At 42.9% G+C, this 22,492-nt stretch overlaps 1 protein-coding gene across 2 annotated transcripts in view; it reads right to left on the bottom strand.

Annotated features, from left to right (window-relative positions):
* Nucleotides 1-810, bottom strand: part of CHST15 (carbohydrate sulfotransferase 15) — a 53,214-nt gene extending 52,404 nt beyond the window's left edge. Inside the window, exon 1 of one of the 2 annotated variants that reach the window (XM_042790465.1) lies at nt 786-810. The gene's annotated coding sequence lies outside the window, so the exon portion shown is untranslated. The remainder of the gene's footprint in view (nt 1-785) is intronic. The other variant, XM_042790467.1, reaches the window with a different exon arrangement.
* Nucleotides 811-22,492: the final 21,682 nt, after the last annotated feature.

Raw genomic sequence — 22,492 nt, 5'->3', positions numbered from 1 at the left:
GCTATTTTTAACAGCCAACAGCTTGCATTTAAGAAATACCCCTCTTCACCTAAAAATATGCATCAGTGAATGGCAACAGCCATCCACGGCTTAATTCTAGGCTGGATGCGCTGCCGGAATTAAATGAATCTCTCACAGAAAGCCGCTTTCCAAGTGTCTCCTCTCCCAAACCACCGTAAAACCAGCGCAATTAGCCAATGAGCAGTTCTCCGGCAGCAGCAGGGATCTGCCCAACACAGGCAGCCCGCCGAGCTGACAGCAAATTGCATTACCTTTGTCATCATTCCACCCTCCCCTGAGCACTAACCTGCTCAGGGGCACGGTTTAAAAAGTGTGTGTGTGTCCCCCCCCACCCGCGCCCCTCCGCTCGCCCACCGCGCAGCACCGCGGGATGCTGCACCCAGTGCCCCAGCCCGCACCCCCGGGACCCACCCGCGGAGGGGAACGGACACACACACGGACACTCAGGAAACGGAGAAGGAGGGGGGAGGAGGGGAGCACGGCCAGCCTTCACCCTGGAGTAATTGGAGGGGGGGGGGGGGGCAGCCGGCGGTGTCTCCGCACCCCCAGAGCCGGCTCCGCGCCGCTCCGCCCGCTGCTACCGACTGGCCGCTCAACTTCCCGCAAAGTCCCGCAGCCTCGAAACTTGGGCAGACACACACACACACACACCCGCACACATACCCCCCCCCCCCCCCCTCCAGCCCCAAACCCCAAATCCAACCCCAAACCCCAAACCCCAAACCCCATCCCCATCCCGGCGGCCGCGCTCCCAGCGCACCTACCTCCGCGGCTCTGCCCCGCTCCGCGCCCGCTCGTCCTCCCGTCCGCGCCCGCCGCCTCCGCCGGCTCTGCCCTGCGGGGGGGGCGGAGGAGAGGGAGGAGGAAGGAGGAGGAGGAGGAGGAGGAGGAGGAGGAAGAAGAAGGGGGAGGGAGGGAGGGAGGGAGCGCTGCGCAGCCCGGGAGGCGGCGTGCTGCCGCTGGGCTCGGCCCCGCTGGCTCCGCGGAGGCGGGGGGTCCCCAGCGCCCCCACCCCGAGAAAAATTGGGGGGTGGGGGGGGGGTGGGGGGGGAGTGAGGCTGGGGAGAGCCGCCCTGCTACCGGCGGCTCCGCGGGGGATGCGGAGCGGATCCCAGCCGGTCCCCGCCCCCGCGGCTCGCCGGTCCTGGCAGCACCAAGCGCCGGCTGAGCTCCCCCCAAAAAAAGGTTTTGGGAGGAGATGGGCCTCTCCTGAGTGAGGCGAGGGGAAAGCCGAGCTGCCCCCAGCAAACGGCGTTTAGGTGGAACCAGCATCCCCAGTTGCGTGCCGGGGGCGGGGGGGGCAGTCAGAGGTCAAGCTGAGGAGACCCTTGCCCCTACGCTGCCAGGTCTCCATCCTTCGGACAAGTCAGATTTCCCTGCTGCGTGTCTTGCAGACCCCGTGCAGCATGTACTGCCCTCGTCCCGTTTTGAAACGGCAGCAGCACAAACAGCGGCTAAGAAGCCAAAATCTTTTATTCCGTTAAGTGCCAGGTTCATTCTCAACCAAGAGGATCCTACCATGTATACAGAAATACGTGTCTGTGTAAACATATGGCTCGCTTACTGAGCCATCCAGGTGAGAGATACACGCACATACCTCCTGCGGTGCGGCACGCACGGTCTCACGTGAAGGTTTAATGCAGTGCTTGCAAAGCTGGTGGTATCAGAAGTTGCTGTGCAGCTGCAACTGCGCGCAGCTGGTCGGGGTTCGTGTGAACACATTGGAGGAAAACTCTTCTTTCCCTCCTAACCCGAAGCGAACCCACTGCTGGGCTTAGATCTGCATGCTTAGTATTCCGCAACGTTATTTCTAAGAAGCTGAGGTGATGAAACATGAGCTAAATATGAAAGAGCAGTGAATACTGTATTTTAGTATTTCCTTTCATGATCAACTCAGTCTCTGGTTATTACTTTCAGAAGCAGCTAAAACTTATACAAATTTGTGGGAATCAGTTTTGCAGTGAAACCATATGTAACTCAATAGTAAAATGCAAACCAGAAGCTTTCAGAATACACAGCTATGATTGGGAGCCAAACAGTTTAAAGATTTCAGACAGGTGGTAAAACACATGCAAGACCATATATAAATAACTGAGCCTGACTTAAAAATCACACATGCACAAGTTTCCTATGGCACAGTGTTACGTATCTCTGTTCAGGTCACATCTGATTCTCACCTAATTCTTAGCTAAAAAAACCTTACAGAATAAAACACCTGACTAGGTGAAATCTGTGATTTATAAAATATTCATGAATATTCAGTGTTTCTGGTCTGGGTTGAATATGCTGCCCTCCAAGGCCTTGTTAGGCCTCCCGGGATGCTCTGAATAACAATTATGCTTAGCCAGATTTCTGCATAATTATATTCCCTTCCTTTTTATGTATTTTTTTAAAAATGAACTCAAAGAAGCTGTCACAAAAATAAGATCTTCATTCTCTGGGGAAGTTTCTTTTCACGCTATTCCTCACCAACCATCAGCTGGAGTAAATATCTTGATGGTGGTATCCAAATGCAGTAGCTCAAGTTTCCAGGCACTGCAGAAAGGTTGTGTCTACCCATCTCATGGACACTTACAAACTATCTTCAACATTACCTGGTGAGATGGTAAGGAAAATACAAAATTTTATGGCATAATAAATCACTGTCCAGGAACTAATTGTGTTACCACTAACAATGATAGTCAGAAGAACACTCAGAATAAATAGTCTAAAAACTAAAACTGCACTTTAATTCTCACTATTCAAGACATTCAAAGAGGGAAGAAAATAAGAGATTTTAATACAGAAATTATTGTAAAACTTTCTCTGACTAGACCAGTTTTCATAAAATGAAAGCTCCTGACCTTCACCTCTGTAAATATGATGTCTGCTGGTTGCCATGCTTACTCTGCAACCTATCAAGGATCATCTCACTTTTAAAAAAAAGTTTGTACATATTCCTTAGCTATGATCAGGCTTATCTGGGAAAAAAAATACGGGAGAGCCCTTTAATAGTGTTGAAAAGCAGACATGAAACTAGTAGTGCAAGTGCGTGAATTTTAAAGATGATTTTTTTTACGCAGGGGAGTCTTTCCTTACAGCTGCTGACTGTAGTTTGGGGCAGAAGTCTGGCGAAGAGGTCCGGTGGCTGGGTTTGCCAGCAGCAGAACTGTGCATTTATAGCCAGATTTAACTCTGGGATAAACAAATCAGATTGTGTCCTCAGAGCACCGCCGTAATGGGATGCTAATCCGGGGAAATGGACTGCTCTTCCTCCGTGTGCCTATTACAGTATCAGCATCTTTAAGTTGTTCTCACAGAGGGATTAGAAATGCAGATGTTTCTGCTTTGTGCTTCCTCTGCCAAACTCAAAAATCAGAAGTTCATTGCCTGCAAGAACCTGGGAGACTTTTGCTTCCCACTTCTGCAGCTTTTGGGGAGCCCTTTTCCCGTGACCTCCCGTCACCAGGCGCTGCTTTTCAGAGCTTTTCTCAAGGGATGTTGCTGCAAGGTACCAGCATAAACTGATACCTTTACGTCAAATTGTAATCTCACCAGAAACGGATGAGGGTAGTGACAGGAAAAGAGAAAAATTTCCCCCAAACGTTTCTGTCCCGCTCCTGCCATGAGCTGCGAGGAGCAAACTGATGTGCCGAGTTCCCCAGGAGCTTCCTGAGCGAGCAGGTTCAGGATTCCCCCTTTGGCCAGGAAAGCAAAGGGGGAGCTGGAAGCAAATAGTTTACTGGGTGGGGACCTCTAAATTCAGCTGGAGAGCTTCCATGCAGTAAGTCTGAAAAACCACAAGGTGATATATATGTTGTACTTAACAGTTGTAAGGACTTACACTGCTGTGCGGCCGCGCCGCTCGGCGGAGCAGAGGCACGGCAAAGCCCAATTTCACGCGTTCAATCCTGTCGAATGCGCGGTCGCTTTCTAACAGGGGTTAGGATGTGCAACCACAGAACCCCGACACCCCTGGAGACTATTTTAGCTCTTCTTCCAACTCTGAAGCTGGGCTCTGAGCTGTGAGTTGGTACTACGAGAAAATTGCAGGGAGATTTTCTATTCTTAGTTGTCTGCTCTCCCATTAAAATATTGGTTTCCATTCGCACTGGAATTAATAGAATGTGTATGTTTTAAAGAAATGCATTTTTACTTTTATTTTCCCCATGGTATCCTGGCAACAGACACATTCCTAAAATATAGATCACTAATTTCATATCTTATACATCCTTCGGCTCTCGGTAAACAGTGTATCGATCTTCAAATACTCAGAATCCTTTTTTGCTGTTTTCCCAACTTGGATTGGGAATTATTCTTACTGGCATGCACATCTCTGGAGTGCATCTGGGAGTTCTTTCTCAGTCTTTAATTGAAGGCAGCTCTTTCTTTTCCTAGAATTGGCAAAAATTAATGCTGAAACATGATTAGATAAATGTGTCAGAATTTGGTTTCCCACAAATGGTCTGTTAGATTTTAATGATGTATGTCGAGAGCCAGTTTCCTTTTGCCTAACGCCATCCTTTTATCCCAAGTTATATGTCCTCCAGCATCCTAAAGAATTCCTCTTTATTTGTGATATTTATGCCCTCCAAGTACTTGTCGAAGGGTATCGTTTCCCTCTTAGTCATCATTTAGCCAAGTGATACATATTAAGTTCCTTTAATCTTCACTCATAACTCAGTCTCTTCAGACCTTTAATCATTTTTATTGCTCTTCCATGAATTTCTTCCAATTTATCAACGTCTCTCCAGCAATGAGGTACCCAGAATTTAATGCCTTATTTTAGGTGTGATCTCTCCCTGCAGCAATACAAAAGACGTTACCTCCTGCTACTTTTATCTACCACTGATTTAACAATACGCTGGAATCATGAAGTAGCCAGGAATCAATTAAAATAGATTTTAAATGGTTCAGCACGCAGAATTACCATAACACTTTTGTGGCACTGCACGCAACAAGAAGGCTTGAAGCCAGTTGAAGCCTGCTGCCTTTGGAAATACGTGTGTGTGACTTCTGGGGCAGGCAAAGCTTTTAAACCTGCTGCACGCACAGCTCTGATTCTCTAAAGGAATATGAACAAGGAGTTAGGATTCAGAAGACAAATGGAGACATGTTCAAATTGGCACCAGAATTAGCTCTCGTGCCGAGTGCCTGAGGGTTACACACTGCTCGTCCTATAACTCTTAGATATGTGGCACCAACCAAGGGCTCATCACAGCGATGGTAAAACTAGGTGAGCCAACAGCCAAGGAGCTTGACATTAGGTTGGTTCAGGCTCTTCTCTAAATAGTTTGTTTTAATACAAAAAAAGGAAGTCTTTAGAAATCTGTAACACACCGTGAGCTTCGATTAAAGAGCTTGATATAGCTCAGAAGCAGTGTAGATGGGAAAGATGCCTTAAGACCTCTCAGATCTCTGCTAAAATGGTCAGATGGCTTCTCTGTCACCATTGCATGTGGTTCCTGGTTAAAGACACACATCGCTGCCACTGAAGTCAACGGGAGCTCTGCTCCCGGCTTCTCTTCCCATGTGAACAACCCCGTTGTTTCGCATTGCTCTTGTGAATAAGGAGGGAAGAGTGTTACTCTTGGAGGCGTTTGGTTTCTGTTACAGAATAATCTTTTCCCCTCTGTGTCGTATATTTAAACTGTCACTCTCCAGATCTATTATGTATGTTAATATATTTTGTCTCTGAGCCACTGGTAGGTGATTGTAGGTCACTAAGCCTTTTCGTGTGCACTACAAAACCTAGAGTTTTTTACTTTCATGTTGCCTATTACTCCTCCTCCAGCTCCTGAATTCAAAATTAAGCGTTTAAAATTTGATCAGGGATGTGTTCTAATGAGTGCTTGGATTATATGTGTGCCTTATTTCCTTAACTAATTTTTACCATTCTATGTACCTCAAGAAAAATCAGATTAACTGTATTTTATAACGTCTTTTCCATTCATAAGCTAGTCTTCCCTCTTTCCCATCTATTTCTCCTCATTCATGCCTAAACCTGAAGTTCCTTGCAAACCCCAGCCCTCAGCAGGGGCTTCAGAGTTGAAGAAACCAGATCATGACATAAAGCAAATATACATGCAATACATATGAATAGATGTGCATGCACATATGTATCTTTCCTTAAGAGTTGTTTACGTTCTGGATAAACACCTCATATTGCTAGACAAAAAAAAAAAAAAAAAAAAAAAAAAAAAAGACTGTTTCTTTTAGCCATAATGTATAAACATTTCAAGTACCAAGGTTGATTTGTCAATGTTGGGATGAGTGCTCACCATATGGACTTGCCAATTGTTGCAACAGCAATTCATGTATGAAGAGCAAACCCTGTACCCATACAAGAGGAGATCCAAGGGGGACACGGACGTCCTTCACACCTAGTGAGAAGGTGCTACCTGGCCAGTGTTAGGACAGGGAGGGTTAAAATCTGGAGCCCAGATTTGAGGTCCCACTCTGCCAGGCTTTTACCCGTTCTATTTTAGGCCAGATGGTACCTCCTTCAAGGAACAGCTTGGTCAGCAATTGCTCCCGTAGGTATGAAGTCACCGATGAGGTCAGTGCATGAGGTCAGCCTGCTTTTCAAAGAAAAGGATTTATTTGTGCAGAGACAGTTCATTCTATGCTTCTTTCCTTTAAGACCAAAGGATGGGCCCTGACCCTGTGCAGCTGCAAAAGATGAATTCCCAAGCATGCTTATGCTAGATTAGCCTTCATTTTAGGTATACAAATAAAGTCATTTAACTTTCTAGATGTTATATGAAAAACGTCAAGATAGATCAACTGTCTTTACCTTCAAAGTTATGAAAACCATTATTACAAAGATAAATCACATACCTCCTAGCTGTCATTATGATAAATGTTTTCTCCAAGTGTTATTCTTTCTGCTAATTTCAGATAAAAATGAATATTCCTTTTTTCTGCCTTTTTTTTTACTAACTCACTCTTCATTGCAAAGTAATTTCAATTTACAGTCATTCTTCCAGTACACCTGCAATGATGGAACTGATAAACACTTTCTTATATTATAACTTTTAGTGACTGCCATGGCTGCAACAGAATTTTGGCTTTAGGAAGAATCCCAGAAATGGCAGAAAACAGGGAGATAAAATTCATTCTCCATTATACAAGCTGAAGAAATAACATGGGAGGGATGAATTTCATACATATATTATCTATTCTTAATGCATACTTTTCTCTGATAAGTTTCTACTCACATAGTTAAAACACTGCCATATTTGAATCTGTAAGGAATCACTTAGTTTCTCCTCGTGCTGGTTGCTTCCTCTCTCTCGGTGCCTAAAAGCTGAAACATAACAGCAGAGCTTCTGCACACTGGTAATATCTTGCTGAATCAGGCAGTTTGGTGCAAAGCCAATTCCTGTGACTCCTGTGGTCTCGCATGAGAAATTACTTTTGTCGAATAAGCGTTGACCATTTAATATACGGTGCTCATGACTCACCATATATTCCAGGAGCACTTTGAGGTATTTCGATACTGTCTCTGTATTTTTACAACCTAAACATATTCCCTGGAGATTTATTCCGCTTTGCATTCTTTTTCTCATACACATTTCCAGGGGTTTTATGGGGAAGCAAAGAGGGAGCCTAACCATTGCAGGCAGCTCACTTAATTTAGCACAGTCCTGTCCTTTCCAGTTCACCCACCTGCAAAATGGGAATAATAATAAGCACTTAAGGGAGAGTATTCACATGTCTAGCTTGAGACCTCTAACATTAGGCTGTCCTGAGGCTCAGCAGAGAGAAATATCTTTAATTCAGATGATTTGAATGGGCTTCTAATGGAGCCTGCTTCTCTCTGATGCCAGTAAGGGAGACCAAGTTAGCTTGAGCACCCATACGCCAGGCACTTCAGTTACATGCCAAAAGCCAGACACTGTGATCATCCTCTTTCATACCTCATCCTGCAACCATCTCCATGCTCAGCTTTCCGCTGTGGAGCAATATCTGATTAACTCAGTGGTTTTCCACATACACAAAGTGGAGTGGGTTGCAGGATGAAGACCGTGCATACCCCCAGTGTTCAGCGAGGATGAATGAATTAGTACTTCAACAGCACTTTACATGTATTAAGCTCAGTGAAAGTGCTATTAATTATCAATATGGTCAGTCATTATTATTCATTAGTGGTTAGGGCAAACTACCGAGATTCAAGATCTTTGCGTTTCAGTCTCAGGACTGCAACTGTGCGATATTGAGCAAGTCCCTTTGCTTCTCTTGTTCTCATTTTTCCTGTCATTAGGATATCTGCCTCATTCTTAAGTGTGATGTGAACCTTAATTAGGCTTGAAAAGAGCTTTGAGAACTTCTCGTGAAAAGTGAAATATTAATGTCAAGCATTACTATACAGCAGATGAGACAGAGGTAGTCTCATCCTTATTCAAAGGGCTTGGACTGGTGCCATAGAGCACTTCAGTGGCTTGTGAATTCTACCCAGAAATACTGAGGACAGAGAAGCACACCGAGCCAGTTCTCCTCAAAGTGAGAGCCAAGAAGCTCCACCGGGGAGTTCAGATTTGGAAAGCCCCATCTCTCCCGCTTTTCTTCTAGATGCACAGGCAAACTGCCCATTGGTATACACAAATGGATATTTAGGCATCTAAATATCCACTCCTGGACATGAAAATACAATTTGTGAGTGTGTTTCACATAGAAGGACTGGCACAGAGATCAATCTTTATTTCAGAAAATCTCCTCTTCACTGTTTAGTCTTTGTGTTGATTATATGAATTAAATCCCTATTATAAATGAGCCTCATGTCCCAGAAACTAATGTGCTTTGCTCAAGAACCAAGACTTTCTGCATTTCATCATCATTCTGTTCGTTAATGATTCGGCTTTCCTGGCAATGATGAGAAACGTTTATTTCCCCGGAGTATTTCTGGATGGTAAAATTATCGTGTTAGTTGTGGGCAATTGATGCTGTATTAACTCGCCAAGGTTATATTGCCATATTTAATCATGCTGTTTGGAAACCTGGCCACCTTCCTTCACACCTCTGGTTGCCATGATACCCTTTGGCCATTATTAATCCATTCAATTCACTTTTATGCTTAAGACGGTGGCTGCCAGCTTCTGACTGCTTGAAATCATAATAGCAAGACAAAATGAAAACATGACAGGGACATAAACACTACTGAGAGGTCTTAGTCTGCATTTTTAAGGACTGTTGTAAATCAGAGTGGTGGAGAAAGACAGATTAGCAATGACAATGTGGAGAGGTGAATGTGCATGCTGGAATCTACATACTCCTGTAAAATGCATCTACATTGCATTTATACCCAATGCTAGTATCGTTGTCATAATGATGCAGGAAATAATGACAGTGAGGTCAAGCTCTTGCACGGTTCCTTAAACTCCTCAGAGGTCATTGACTGAGTTAGCGCAGGTTCCCACAGTGATAGAGCCACATTTTCTTGTTTACATCTACCACCCTCTTTACATCGCCCAGTCAGAAATAGAGAAATACATTACTCTAGGCTATCAGATACAATAAATTCTTCTTCATTACAAATGTCTCGTAACTTCTGTCTCCAGGTGTTTGCTGATACTCTCCATCTCATTGTAAAAACCAGGTACCTTCCCCAGACTAGAAAGCCAAACCCAAATATCTGAGATGAGATGAGTTGCATATCTGCACATATATACCTTTTGTTGAGACATTATTATCGGTGAATGGTTTGGATATTGTAGCAGCACCAGCTAATGCAAGAACCTCGGTGAATTTGACCATGTGCGTCCCTCCACCAAAAGACTGCACTCAAGGAAGTTACATTAATGCAATGTCAGGCTTGAGATCTGCCACCTGCTAAACCAGGAAACCTTAAAGTTAAATTCACTATCAGAACCAATGCCTGGCTTCTCTGCAGTTGCCATCTGTAGTTTTTTACATTATTGTTTATTCTGTTAAATTTATGCCTTAGTGTGTAAAAATGTCCACAAACTATAAAAGCAAATGAGCAATGTGGCAGACTTCAATGCAATAAAGGCAGTAACTTTAAATTTATCAGATTTTGTAGACTTAAAAATCTCAAGGCTTAACCTTACATAAACCCTTGGTTTTTAAATTTAAAATCTCTATGCTTAGTATTCAAAATCTTGCAATACCCTTATTCCCTCTGACTGCACTTTCAGCAAATTGACATACCTCTCATGTTAGACTAACAAAGTACCATATGTTTGAGAGCTCTTTGTTCAGAATAGATTATTCTCTCAGTTGTAAAACATGCAACTACCGGCATCAACTGCTCCTATAGGAGTTTTTAGGTCAGCACAGCTACTACATGCTGTGGCAAAATCATGCAAAAAGCTTTGGCGCTTAGTTTCACGTGCTTCCAATCTCAAAGTCAGCCTACACCTGAACAAAGAAAAATGCTTGGGATATATACGGGGCTGCAGAAATCCCCGTATTTGATGATTTATTTGGAGGTGACTCTTTCTTTAAAAAGGCAAAGTGACACAATATAAGAAGGACCAAACTTCTGTCTGGTTGATTCACTTATTAAATGAGTTCTACGACGCATTGGCTTCCACAAACTTTTCTTCTCCGGTGGGCGGCAATTTCAGGATTTTTTTTCCACTCGTCCAGGATTTCCAGTGGTTCATACCAAGCAGCGAGACCTCTGGAAATGTTTGATGTGTCTCCCACAGTAAACGAGATCAAACGTAGAGATCGTTGACAGCCAGCCTGGTGTTCCGGGGCCGACGGCTCCTGCCGGGTGCAGATGGGCTGGGGATGTGCAGGAGGTCTGACGTGCCTGGAGCCGCCTGAACCGACCGTGCCCTCGGAGTTCACCCAGGACAGGACATCTGCGCCTTCCTGGAAGCCCTCAGCTCCCTGGGCACGGGGCTGTCCTGGGACATGACCCCTGGCTTGGCTCCGTTTTGTGATGTGGGAACAAAACCACGCACTATCAGGGCTGGCAAGCTCAGGTGGCATGCAAACCGTGGGGAGGAATGATGGAAAAGGAAAGCTGTTCAGATGAGAAAACGCAGAACTGCCTAGAAAGGCTGCTGTAGCACTCTTGCTTTTTTTTTGTCTTCTGGATCAAAAAAGAAATGTCAGTCTGACCCATATGCTGGGATCCATGCAGAACCCCAAAAGACCTATATACACACTGGAAGACAAGTGCCCATATGGTGTCTTCTGTCATTCATTGCAGTGCTGGTAGGCAGCAGAAATACCTCAGGGAAGAATTGGTGGTGAGAGGATATTTTTAATGAAACAGACTGCAGTGATCTATAATAGGAAATAATCATTGAGCCTTTTTCACAAATATCTAAATTTCTATCTCATATACTTTCTCTTCCAATGTTGGCAGAGGGAAAACAGAAAAGAAAGCCTACTTGTACTATAAAACACTGAGAAAATTTCCCACTTACCGGTCTTCTACTGTATCAAGGTTACTGTTAACTTTATTAATATTCATTTTCATTTAGACTACTGCAAAGTCATTAATGTGATAAGAGTGTTATTATCTTTATAACAATAAGTATTTATTAAAAGCATGTACAGTGAAAATTGGTAATATGATGAAGCATTGCAAAGCAGAATGCAATGAATCCCTGAGGTAGAATAATAAAGATTTCTGGCTCTTTTTATTCCTCCCAACAACTTCACAGTATTAAAAAAAGCAAGATAACAATGCAGGCTTGAAGTCACTTATCAGAATTTGCAAGTGCTCTGAGTGTTTATCCTCAGTGAGAGCTGGAGGGATCCATTTCTAGAAAATTATTATTGTCTGCCCTTTTAGCAGGAAACTGTCTTGCTGTTTTTGTTTAATTAAACTGGCACTGTCAATTACTGCCTGCAAATAATATAGATGTATCGAATGGTGAGCTTCGGAAGGCACTCGGCAGTTACCAGGGCACTGTGAACTCCCTTTGCACCCTCTGCACATTTATTGAAGGCAGGAGGTCTGTTGCGAAATAAAATTCCCCATTTCTATCCGTTTCCCACTCCCTTCAAGGAAATAAAAATGATCCCTAGTCGATGTGGCACCGCTGATAAAAACATCAATATTTCCATCCCAAGTTGCAATATTGCTTTAGCCCCAAATGCTTTGTGCTTATCGAGCTTTTCCTTTTGTCCTGGCAAGGACTTCCCCCCTGGGGGGATGCTGCCCGCTCTGCTCTGCTCCTCTGACTCCCACCCAGCCAAATCAGGTGCTCCTCTTCCTCTCGCTACTGGCATGTCCCTCTATTTCCAGTTCTGTAATCAAGAATTTGTAATCCTGCTCTTTTTTGTTTTGTTTTTTTTTTTTTTTCCCCCAGGAGAAAAAGTGATTAGCCTTATGCTTCAGCTATTTACCCGGGCTCTAGAGGTCCCAAAGCACAGGAAAACAGAAAGCTGTCCTTTCCGCCTGTACGCTGTGTTCCCTGCAGCTCGGCTGGAGACTTCCTTAGGCAACAAGACGTCTCACCGCCGGGCTGCAGCTGAGTCTGGCAAGTGTTGCTGCGTGAAAAATGACAATCTATTTTTTTCTTTTAAACTGGTCACCAGCTGAGCAATGGCTCTTGGTATTTTCTGCTGTTGGGGAGCTGAAAGTGTGACCTCTGATACACTTTCTGAGCCAACAACCTCTTATACTCAGTGCCACTGTCCACTGTAGCTGAGGACTGCAGTTTGGTTACTAGCTGCTCCAGAAGCCCCCTCCCTTATTCTCCCCTTTTTCATCCCAAGGCTAGCCCCGCAAAAAAGTGTGAGGGCAAGTGTTAGTGATATATATGGTCTTAATTGAATCGGATTCAATTTCTGACCAAAGTAACTGAATTCTCATGGAGATACAACCATAGAAGTTCCACCGCCAAGTCTTTTTCTTTTTTTGAGTGTAATTTTTCTGTAGGGAGCTCTTTTCAGTGGAGTTGAATGCATTGTGGTCTTTCTGATGGCTATCCATAAAAAGATTGTTCCCCATCAGCTTTGGATGTTGAGGATAATTGACTCCAGGGTAAGATTTTTTCCACAATTTATGTGGTCTGTAGAGTCAAGATAGTAAGTACCTGGAGTCCAAGCTTTATTTTCAAGGCGTACAGAGTTATGAAATACCATTACAGTAGAGTGATGTTAATTAGCTTTAGTTTTCCTCCCGTCTGGTCGGCTCAGCACAGTTCACTGATTTTATTTGTGGATAGATTGGACCAATGTTCAAGTATTTACTTGAATACCTGCTCATCCCACATACCCATAAATTTTTATTTTCAGTAATTTTTGTAATGCTCTCATCACAGGAGGAAACCTAATGTCCCAACCCGCTCTTTTCCAGAGGCGTGTTATTGCCCAGAGCCGTTCCCACGTTCTCTCAGGGTTTGCTGCTGTCTCCCAGCTCTGTTCACCCTGCCTGAGACACCCCTGCATAGCTCCTGGTCCTGAAGAAACTGCTGAAATTTCACTTTTTTTAGCAAGGAGACCCTCCGTTCCAGCTCCTTCAGATCACAAGGGCCATTTTGGTGCCTGCACTCACTCATACATCTGCTCTGAAAGGCAAAGGGAGAGCCGGGTATCCTGGCATACACCGTCTGGTTAGAATAGAGAGCTGGGAGGAGAAGGGACAGCAAACGCTCCTCAGGCTGCACTGGAGATGGGACACGATCCTGGCGCAGTCTGATGCAGGGAGTCAGCCCAAAGGGAGGGACTCTCCCCTTTTAAATCATAACTTCCATCAGTTACAGCACCACTGTCAGCACCATTCTCTTATCTACCTTGAAAAATTTGCTCCACTAAATGTTTCCTAAAGTATGCTAACTTTACTTTTAAGGTTCTGAGCAGCTTTTTTCCTATTTCTGGTACTATGCTTACTTTATATCGAAGATATTACTTCAAATAAGAACATGAATGTGATAAAACATAGAGGTGAAAGAACCACAGATAAAGTGACACATTTACTTTATATCCTGAGTGCCTTCACTTTTTCCTTACTATTTGAATTGTCTCTTCTCTCCATGTTACAGATTTAGCTTTGATCCACCCTGGCAGAATCAACAATCTTTTGTAAAAGTTCTTTTCAGTCTGAGCCCTTTTTGTGATAACAACTAAAACAGTACAGAAAGAAGATTTGGATTATATCTGTGCGTGACTAGACCATTGATCTCACAGCCCAGGAAATGAAAAATAAGATGAAATGAGTGTGATTTGACCAGGAGGAGGGAGTCCAGGGTGAAGCCAAGCACAGGTCAGTGCACAGTATGATTCTTCAGGGGCTCCAACCACTTCAGAAAATCAAGTTGCAGTGTTTCTATGACATAAATTCAACTTCTTGAACTCATCAGGGACCCGGTTTTCCCCAGGGAACATTTTCAGCCTTTTTAATTTACCTTACTCCCGTTATGTACACTCTGCGGAGAGACGTCAGCGCACTCTGACTTGCTAGGGATGATTCCTGTGTTGAACACCTCCTTTCCTACCCATCATTCACCAAAATCCAGCTTTGATCCCACTTGTTTGGCCGAGGGCTTTTCCCTGGGGAGGGTGGAGAAGGACTCACAGCAGGTCCGTCTCTGAACTTCTGTTTTCCTGCGGTGAAGCAAATGTGCCTATTTCTGGCACAAGGGCCTCATATCTCACCACCAACTGCTCAGACCTCTGCTCATTTCAAGTAGGACTTGGCTTATCGTAGCAATCATGAGGCATAGTGGTCTGAAGGGAAACGGTGACGCCTGACACTGTGTTAGGAATTTTTCCTTCCTTTTACTACTCTAGAACATTCTTCCTTCCCCAGTCTGCCCTTAGGAGTCTAATTAGTGGCCTAATTGCCACCTCCATAATATGCCCAGGCTGACCTTTGCTGGCTCGTGTTCTCAGTCTGCCTTCCCTTGTCAATATAATTTTGTGTCGTAGGGCTGCAAAGTCTGTGCTACTTCCTCCGTGCATCGCAACGTCACTGCACTCTACTCAATGGTTATTTTTATGCCATACTCCGACAAAATTGAACTGTGAAAAGACCGTAAATTTTCAACCTTGAGAGGCTCTTCATTAGGCAACAAATAACTCTCTGCACCTACTTGATATTATCCTCCTGTTAGCTGTTTGTCACGCGACGTGACTTCCTCCCCACTCAGCCTGCTGTGTCAGTTCCACTCAGCTCACGGAGCTGCTGCTTGCCAAATAACTGCACGTTATTTTATGTTTTCGGATCCTCTGACTTTAATGTAAAAGCAACAGCACCATTTTTATCCTGGTTGAATTTAGTTCAAAGACTCGTGCTATCTCACTGTTGTTATCAGATGTCAGCGAGCAGTATTTCACAGGACCAGATCCCAATACTATCCTACAGGAATAGCTTTTTATGGCTTCGACACCCCTTCTGTTGCTAATGGCATTTCCACACAAAGAGGTGCTGTCCAAAATAATGAGCTGCATTTAATGCATCGATGCTCTGTTCCTGACAGTGTCCCACCGAGATGCCTGGCAGCTGGGGTGCCTCGACAGCCCAGCTGCCCCATGTCTTGGGAACTATTTGAGCTCCAACTCCTTTGCAAACCCTACCTGCCCTTGAGGCAAGTGGTATCACAGCGCTCTGATGAGTGCATTATTAATTTTCAAGACACAGTGCATCTAAAAGCCAACCACCACCCTGGGAAGTATGTCATAAAACAAATATTCCTTTCCTGCTGAAATGCATTATTAAAGCCTCTACCCTATAAATCCCACATAGATAACACTCTCCATGGCACCTTGTAAAATAAGCAATTTTCTGCTACCAAGGAAACAAATTCTTTTTCTCAATCCTATCTAAACTCCACCAACATGGTGACAGACACAACATTGCATCTGAGTTTGTTTTTGACAGCCTCATACGTTTCTAACTCTGTCAGCAAGAATAAATGTATCAAGCTTTTCACTTTAAAGAGCTGTGGAGCAAAATGGACTTTCTGGGACCTGCTGCACCCTTGTCTACATCAGACTTTATGGCGTTGTACTTCTGTCGGGGCTTCGTTGCAATGGTGAGGTAGAATTCAAGTGCCAAGGTCAAATCCAGACCAGTTTGCCTTTTGAACAGAGGGCGTAAGTCTGGGATTAGAAATATAGACATAGTAGATTTCCAAAAATATGCTTTTTTCACCCCTAGAACATGTCAGGATGGAGCTCACTGTGTACCATACACTTCCAGGCGCTGCTACAGCAGAAACAAGGAACAGCCTGTTCTTGCATGGGCTGTCATGACACAAGGGCATTAGATACCAGAATGTTCAATAGCATTCTTGGAAAATTATCGGAAAACGCTGTTAGTGCATGAGAAAAGCAAGCTGCAGGATGCAGGCATCACCGAGTGTTCTGTGGCCGTGGAAGCCCTTGCTAAGACAGACATGGAGCAGGAGCTGGACAAGTCCAGTTTTGCAGCAGCAGGGTATTTAAGGTGACATATCAATTTTGACTACATTTTCTAGTTTCCTAATGAAACTGTCAATATTTTATTTCAGTAAAATGTTAGCTTCATTGTTTCTTTAGTTTGGATTTTTTTTTAACTATAACACTACAATACTGCTTCTTGATGATTATTGTATTGGCAAACATTAACAATTTATTCCAGTTTAGACTGAGAAGAAATTAAGAAATCTCAGCATTTGTCTACAAAATAAAACTACTATTTTCTAAATAGCTCTAATCAGCACCCAAGACATCTGAAAATAATGTCCTATTTTCATCCATTATAAGCCTATGCAGGTATACAAATTTATTTCTCAGAGTGAGAGGTCTATGGGATCATTCATTTCAGACAGCCATGTAATGTCTCTCTCATGTTCATTTCTAGAGCAATCAGGAGAGTTAATTTAGTAGTTCATTGTTATTTTTCTGTCCTCTGTTGCATATAGTGTACCTCTCATGTATTAAGCAGCTGCTAGCAAAGCATTCAACATCAACAGACCTTACCAGGGTCCATATGTGACCACAGATTTTAAACACGGACATTTCCTTTTTCTTTTAAAGTTGAAGTTAAATTTGAGTAATCTGTATCTACATTATCATGTATTCACAGAGCAGCCTGAAGCCAAAATAAATTTGTTTCATATTATGGGTGAAAAAATGACTTGCTCTCCGACCAGCAAAGACAGATCATTCAGCATAAATCCTTTGTGTTAAAGCCCCTGATTCTCGCTGCCAACACAGAATTTCCAATAAGAAGAAAACATACTTTCCTTTTTCTCCTCATTCTCACAGTTCACACAAATTTGCCTATGCATTTAAAAGTATTTCTATTTCAGTATTCAAAAAGCAAAGATTAAGCAGATAGGTGTTGCAGCAGGCTCCTGTAGTCGTGAAAAAGTCTGGACTGGAATCACCTTACATAGTTATACTGGGATATTGGGGCAAATTCAGTTACCTCCAAGTCCATCCTGCCCATGAGAGAGATGCATAAATATCTGAGTAAGAATTCAGGGAGCTGATGTACCCACTGAGAAGGGTGGTACCAAGTGGTTTATCATACATCTGTCCAAGAGTATCTTCAGTTATGGGTCTGAAAAAATGTATGAGGGACTGCACTAACACGGAGGTGACAAAGATACTGTTCAACTAGTTAGAGAAAGACAGTAAAGTATGACAAGTCTCAGAATTGACTGCTCTTCAGTGTTGCTTTTCCTCTGATAAAACTTGTAAGAAAATACTTTCCTTGGTCTGAGGCAGAAATCCTGGATCCACGTCCATGAGAAAGGACTCACAATGTCACTCAGTCCTGCCATTAAAACCAATTAAAATTCTTTCATAGGGAAACCAACTCTGACTTGTTTCTATGGTTTGTTTGTTTTGTTTTTGTTGGGGTTTTTTTGTTTGTTTGTTTGTTTTTTGTTTTTTTTTTTTTTCTTTCAGATTGTTATTATAAGTAATACAAGGGAAAACAAAGTTTTTAATTTGTGCAAATGCTTTGACAAAGTTGTGCTTCATTCTTGTATAAATATTGCTCCTGTAACATTGCCAAGGAATGACCTTGGCTGTCTGCAGCCAAAAAACCCTGACTTGCTCCTATCCGCGTCCATATGACCTACGTATAATTCATTATTTGCAGTTGGCATTCCAGCTCATCAAAAATTATCTATTAGTACCTCCTGACTGGGAATCCAGACTGCCATTCCCTGACTTCTGTGTAGCTCTTCAGGGGTGGCCATGGCAAGTTTTGCAGAAAAAATACTCTTATTAGACAAACTGACAAAGCTGGGGAGAAAGGGCAAGCTTTCAAACAAGCAATTCCTTTCTGAACATTTGGACTTGCATGACTGGATGCTTATCTGTTCTTTTACAGTAATCCAATAAAAGATAAACTCTCTCCCCCTAAAAGCTATTACCTCATTTAAACCCTAGGCCATCATGGCTAAAATACCGTGGCTAGCTATAAAGATGATGATGGAGACAAGAAGAAGGGAATCTGTTTAACTAAAGAGGGATAACTTGATACAGAATGAACAGAAATGTTATAGGTCTATGGCGTAATCTGGCTGTATTCCTCATTTCAGCTTCTCCAGTTGGTTGCAGCCTGCATTCAAGTGGGGAATGGAGAGGAACTCCAGGCAAAATGCAGTCAAAGGTGGTATCTGTAGGATGTCTCTTGGCTCTGAAGATTCCATTGAATCTGTAGCTCCCGTATCTCATTTGATACGGAACCCTAACTGCTAGGCACAAGGCTTTTCCCAATGCCTCTGGAAACGTTTCAAGTGAGGCTTCAATTAACCTTCACAAAAAGTGATGTGAGAATAAACAAAAATTAGGTGGTTTTGAAAAACACATGCTGAAGCTTGAAAACCTGCAGGCATTTTATGACTCTGCCATTTCATAACCCATGAACTTGAAGATTTGAAGATAAAATTACAGATGGAGTTGAATTTAAAAATCTCATAGGACCAGCTCCTTGATTTTGATGAGGTCTTGACCCAGATTAGACTTTTCATTCCAAGATAGTGCTTAGTTATATTCCATTCTGAAATACAGAAGGCCACGTGTATGGTGAACTGCTGAAGACCTACCTACTATTTTCCTGGGGAGGAGAACTACCTTCCATTACACATAAGCGGGCTAAGAAGAAACCTCCAATAAAGCATAAAAATCTTCTAAATTCTGCTCCCGAGTCTGCACTGCAAGCATGACTTGGACCATTCTCCAGCTCATGTCTCAGCTCATCTTTTATCACTTTTATACAAGATGCTTTTGTACAGCAGATACATGCAGGTGGTTCATTACTCATACAGATATCTGCAGATGATTTTGTGATCATAAAATCTTGAACACAAAAAGTTGCTGAACATGATTTCTGGTGCCAAGGAAGGTAAATGCTGGGGAGCACTGTCTGCCAAGGAATTTTTAGCTGCCTTGTGATAGCAAATTCTTTTAGTATATCTGTTAAATAAGTCAATAGACTTTTTAATGAGCAGAGCTGGAATTGCAGCATCTTCCTGCACAGAAAAGACTGTGGGCACATAATGATGTGGGGTTTTTTTACAAATCTCTTTTGTTGTCTAGGTATAGGAAAAAAATCTAGTTACGGTTCACTGTAACGCTAGATGTAAAACTCCTGAGTTATTTACAAATTCTGGTAGTCAGAACTACAGCTCAGAGAAAGAGAGAGAGAGGGAGATCTATTTATAATGGAAATCCACAGGATATGTGGACTTGAAAGAGAAAATCTTATTTTAAAAGACAAGGTATGGTAGTTAAAATGCCTAATTATTTCTTTGTTTTCATATGTAACCTGGTCTCACTCATGAGCGCTGTGATAACCCAAAGAATAACTTCTCAAATGCCAAGAAGACAGAAGACTACATTGCTATTGTCCTTTAACTGATTTTCCATAGTAGTTGTCATTTTCTGCAGAAGCAGGAGAGCAAACACAGGTCTCCATCCCATAATCACTTTCATGAATCACACGTATAATTTTCTCATGCTAACTGTAGTTCAGGGAAATGAGAGAACTGAAATTGTCAGGTTAAATAAGTTAACTTTTCTCAGGTTAAAGCGAAGCATAGGGAATGTCTTCATATGAATTAAAAAGTTCATATCTGTGTATAATAGTCTAGAGCAAGTACTGCATATATACAAATACAAAAAAAAGCAATGTGAGATTTTAATTGTCTGTATAATCTAAATATTTCTGTGTCCTGTAAGTGACTTCATTTTTTAGACTTGCCCCTCACCATCTGCTGTGGACACCTCCTCCATCACTGACCAGTAAAGATTAACACTTGTTTGGATTGAGGTGACAAAAAATACAGAAGTTTCACACTGAGAAATGTATTCTGGTACTGGAAACAACCCAATCTAGTGAAAGATGTGGCCTTTCTGATTATGCATTATTTTTAGAGACCTTTTCAAACCCTTATTTATGAGTGTACCTTCTCCTGAAAAACCCCCAACACGGAGACAGTAGATCTGTTCCCCCAAATGGTTCAATGTACTACTCTACATTCTACATATCTCTTTGCCATTGAAAGCATTTGCTAGGGAAACCTAGTATAATTTTAGTGAGAAAACTATGATGACAAGCTTTAAGTGTGGGCCAGGACTTATCTCCAAGTTATCAGTAGACGTCACTATGGCAAACCAATTGAAATAGTTAAATTATTCTAGTTTTTAAGGTCAGGAAACGGTGAAACAGTGAAACTGTTGCAGGAAAGCATATTTTACATAAAGCTGTTCTCAGCCCTGAACCAAAAACACTGAGAATAGCCTGGAGGAGATCAGCACCTTTCATCCAGTTCCAAGAGAGTCTGGAAACACTCATTTAAATTTGTTAACCATCCTTTAACCTTTTATCCCGTTTCTTTCCATCTACCGTGGTCTCTCCTTCCTGTTTATTAGTTTATATCCTTTTAATAAAAGGGGGAGACCGCTGTGATGACTTTCCCCAGCCTCAGTTTGATGATGGGTTTGCTACAGTCAGGAGCACATCGCTGCGAGCTGCCGCTATTACTCCTCTCGTTGACATGGTGACCTGCTAGATGATCTCTCAATAGGTATGAAATCCCCTCGTGTCATGCTCATTGCCTATACTTGCTGCCCCGTGATCAGGATCCTGACTTTGCTTCCTCTTCCCTAGTGCAGCCTAGATAACCAGTCTTTAGACAGGGCTTTTATTGCCTCAGAAAAAAATAAAAATGCAAAAACCACAAAACTGTGGCTCCCATGCTGTCACTTTGGCTGCGCATCTCTGCACTTCCAGCTGTCTGGCCAACACCTTCTTTAACCTCTCTGCTACACTTTGCCCGTATCTCCAAAATACACTGAAATGCTTTTCCTCTCTCTTGCTTTGCAGCAGCATAACAATGGGGAGTTGTACAATTTTACAGCCTAAAAGATTCTGTCCCTGCAGGGCTGCTCAGTTAATAGGGAAAAAAGTAAAGTCAAAAAACGTAACTGGGAGTGGGACTCCTCTGCAAAGTTAAGGGATATCTGCCACATCTGTGGGCCACACGGCTAAGCACAGAGAGGGAAAGTTATCATTTCAGAGTGCTTTCCAAGTGAAAAAAACATTTTAATGTGAGTGATACGTTATTGACACTTGTATGGTATTTGCTGTCTCCAAATATTTAATTTTAATAAAAAAGTGCTTGTTACTCTTAATGAACTCCTTACGTGTCAAGTCCCTTGGTTTACAATTAGTAAACAAGAAAAAGGTGAAGAGTAAAATTCAGTCTTGTCATTTCTTGAGCTCCTGGTGAATGAGGAGGATGCAGCAGCCACGGAGAAATGGCTGGACTGGTGCAGCAGCTCCGTCCCATCTCCAGCTCTGGCACCACCTGAGTTAGTAACTGGTCTAAGCACAGGAAACAAGCTGCAAAACAATACAGAAAATGGAATAAATTTTGGTGGTTTTGTAAGTGTGCTTTGCCAGGCTAACAGAGGTAAAAATTCATTGAAAAGTGGCACGATATTTGAGTGCTAAATTGTAACTGGATATACAAGAAGCACTTAGCTTTTGAGAAAGAGATGCCATCTCTTACATAGCCCCTGCTCTTAGTTAACCAGCTTTTTAAGCATGCTGATGTTGTTGCTCTTGTTAATGCATTTTAATTCTACTCTTAATGTTTTTGCACTCTCATGCATAGCCAAGGACATTGCCCTGAAGAACTGTTCACTGGGAAAGGGTGCAAGAAGCCAAGCTGACGACGGGAGGGGGAGCACAGCTTCTGTGTAGAATCAAGTAAACAGCAATAATGCCACATACCCTGTAATTGCCACTGCTCCCTCTTTGCACTCCTTGTCTGTGCGGGCTGGATGCATTCAGCAGGTAGAAAAGAAAAAGAGGGGAAGCAAAGGGAAATACCTGCTCTGACAACTGCCCATCTTCCCTGCCACCCACTTATCACCTAACTACATCCAACAAGATGGCAAAAATTGGCGGGGGCAGAAGGTTCAGAGAGCTGTGGGGCTGGACTTGGAGTGGGATGGGAGAATTCAGCCCCAGTTTGTTACCTCTTCTTATGGGACCAGTCGGGGGTCAGCGGCTGTCGGGTCCCCGGGGTGAGTGGTGGGCTGTGCAGCGAGA

The sequence above is a fragment of the Tyto alba genome, unplaced genomic scaffold, assembly GCF_018691265.1.
Source record: "Tyto alba isolate M040663 unplaced genomic scaffold, T.alba_DEE_v4.0 Super-Scaffold_1, whole genome shotgun sequence".
NCBI lineage: Eukaryota > Metazoa > Chordata > Aves > Strigiformes > Tytonidae > Tyto > Tyto alba.
The sequence above is the reverse complement of the archived record's forward strand: the minus strand, read 5'-3'. Positions and strand labels throughout refer to the sequence as shown.